This window comes from Camellia sinensis, chromosome 2 (genome assembly GCF_055761805.1).
Source record: "Camellia sinensis isolate YWXY chromosome 2, ASM5576180v1, whole genome shotgun sequence".
NCBI lineage: Eukaryota > Viridiplantae > Streptophyta > Magnoliopsida > Ericales > Theaceae > Camellia > Camellia sinensis.
This window is the reverse complement of record NC_138962.1, coordinates 66,732,710-66,735,578: the sequence shown is the minus strand read 5'-3', so window position 1 is coordinate 66,735,578 and position 2,869 is coordinate 66,732,710. Positions and strand designations below refer to the sequence as shown.

Below are 2,869 nucleotides of genomic sequence, written 5' to 3'. Positions count from 1 at the left end.
AACTCCAAAACAGAATTATAGAACTACATCTTTCTTTTCATATCAATCGATGTCTCCTAAAGAAATCAGGTTTGGTAGAAAGAAAAGGCAAATGTATTAAGCAAAAGCTCACACCATGATCAAAACCATGCTGTAAAGGAGAGAAAAGGCATAGGCTTTTAAAAGCAAAACCTCCATCGACCCCCCTCTTACCTTTACAACCAATACAAACCAAACCATACCCACCTTCCTCAGACCCCCCTCATCATCTCAAACTCCATACTATATATCTATGAAAGGGGTCACAAAGAGCTGTCCATATCAAGCTAAGTTGTTCTTTGTCTCTCAATGTGATTGTCAAGTGAAGGGTCTAAAATTTCAATAGAAGGGTAATAAGATTGGAATTTTTGAAAGGGGAAATGAGGAGGGGGCGCCGGAGGATGTGGTGGGTGGTGGTGGTGCCGTGCACAAGCAGGAAGTGTTTGAGGACTGATTCGAGGAAGGACATAGAGGAGATACTCAAGACCAAGCTTGCAACGATCAAGGAAGAGCCTGAGATGTATGATGATCATCAGAATCAGAATAGCACACTGTCGAACCATCTCCACGCGGTGAAGAAAGGAAAGAAGATGATCAGTTCTAAGATCAAGATAGGGCGCTTTTTTATGCCTCAATTTAGTGTCAAAGACTCTTATTTTCTTTTCATGAATGGAGTTGCCCCCAAAGGTCACCTGGCTGGGCTTCCTCAACCTTGACGTGGTATTTTGTGTAACCGGTACTTCTGATGTATCAGGCCTCTCACATCTTGCATGTATGTGAGAAGCCTGGTACATCATTATCAAATTATGTACGGTTACACAAAACGCTTAGTTTAGACTTTTATGTAAAGCTATGTATGTAAGCCTTATTTTCTGTTCCAAAGGGTCAAAAAAAGTCTCCCTTGCTTTCAATGTATTATAATTTTAAATATCCTCTCTGTCCTGCCATTCACTACCATGGTTGTCAACTTCTTGTAGGGAAATAAAAGGTTGGAAGGTTACAAATGACAAGCTTTTGATTTTCATGAGCACCAAGATTTCAATCCTTTCGCTTTTGCTTTGATTCTGATAGAACATTGTGTTTCTTAAATCATCTCATGTTGAATGGGTGTATAAGAAAGAAATCAGATCAGGTTGTCATTTACATTTACACATCCTGATCTAGTGACCTTGATATATTTACTTGATCTGAATTTATTCCAAAAAGTATGGGTACCCCTATTTTTTATTTTATTTTTTTTAATCTACATAAATATGCAATTAACAGTTATGAAGGAGTTGCAAGTTGGGATTTAGGCCATTATCAGCGCTAGGATATACCTTATGCTATGTTTGGATCTTGGATGAAATAAATTTAGCTTCTTTCCCTTAATTTTCTTGTTACCTTCTTCATCTTCCTTTATTTTTTCTCCATAAATTCATGATCCAAACATAACTTTAATGTCACAAACAAGGTTTGGATTAATGATTCATAATCTAGAGTTTCAATATAGAGTTTTTGTTAGTAGAAAATTTTCTTCTGTTGCTTCAAGAACCACTAAAATATGTGCATAATCACCAAATTCTGAACGTCTCTAGTAGCAAGAAAAACACTTTGGGCAACACATTTTAAAGTTGACAGTTCCTCTTTCCACTTAACCGAGAAAATACACTATCTGTTTTGCTCTTGTCAATGAAGACAGAACAGTTCAAAAGCAAATTTAACTTGAAGCAGTTCATTATATGTTAGGGAATCCGTAATACTTAACCAGGATCGGTGAGACCCAAGAAAGAACAAACGTACAAGAAGCACATACATAGAACATAAGGTTTGATGTAGTTCACCCCAAAACTAGGTTTATGCCCATGGATGTTGTGGTTTCACTCTGATCAGAAAGGTTACAAGAGATATAGAGATAGTCGCTCACACTTCAACTACTTATACAAAAAATGGCAATATGTCACAAGTACGAAATACCAAAAATATCATTACCTTCGGGCAAGGGGGCTCTCTCTACCCCTTCGTGAGTCGGATCCACAATCGAGTGGTTAGTGTTCATTACTTACTAGGATCCTCACTTCCCAAACAATATAAACTGTCAGAAACAATGTCACTGAAAGCAAGCCAGGTTCCTATGAAGAGAGATGGCACTCTTGCATTTAGCATTGGAATGGGACAGAAATGGAAGTCCCCATGGGCCAGAGAAGACGATTGTCGGGCATATATCATCCATCTTCATTCTACTGACAATATCAGCATACATATCGGTAATTTTTCTTGGCAATATGACTATGGAAAATGCCTTCCAATTCACCCTCCTAGACCGTGATAGCCTAAGACCTCTGAGTTTTCCATTCATTTTCGTCACCCATCGCCTTCTAGGCCTCGCTGCCTTTTCATCATCAATGCTTGTTAGCTTCTCATAGCGAGTCCTCCACCGGTCATCTTGGAAGCCCATCTGCAATAACATTTAGAATATTTGGAAGATCAAAGATGTACCAAGCAATATATATAAACACAATATAATGGGATGAGTTGAAAGAGAGTATTACTAGTGTTTGATATAGTTTATGCATATATGGAGAGAGTGAAAGCAAAAAGGACAGGTAAAAGAAGAGAGTGAAAGTGTCGTGATCACATGGGGGATCTGCTTCCCATATTGCTTTCAATCAAGTACTGGTGAAGGAAAGAGCTAAAAACTACACTGTGTTTGGATTCCTTTCAACACATGGACAGCATCATAGTTTAACAAATTCATTGTACATTGAGAGAAACAGATCATACACAAGCACTCATAACAGAGAGATTATTTGTGGGATATTGTGGATCCAGATAAATATTGGACACGGACCACTCAATTACAGTATTTATG

General features: G+C 38.1%; 1 non-coding gene across 1 annotated transcript; it reads right to left on the bottom strand.

Moving 5' to 3' along the window:
- Positions 1-1,774: 1,774 nt before the first annotated feature.
- Positions 1,775-2,869, bottom strand: LOC114255862 (uncharacterized). Its single transcript, XR_014361043.1, has 2 exons — positions 2,550-2,869; positions 1,775-2,455 (listed from the first exon to the last, which is right to left on the bottom strand). It is a non-coding gene; the product is annotated as an uncharacterized LOC114255862 (transcript).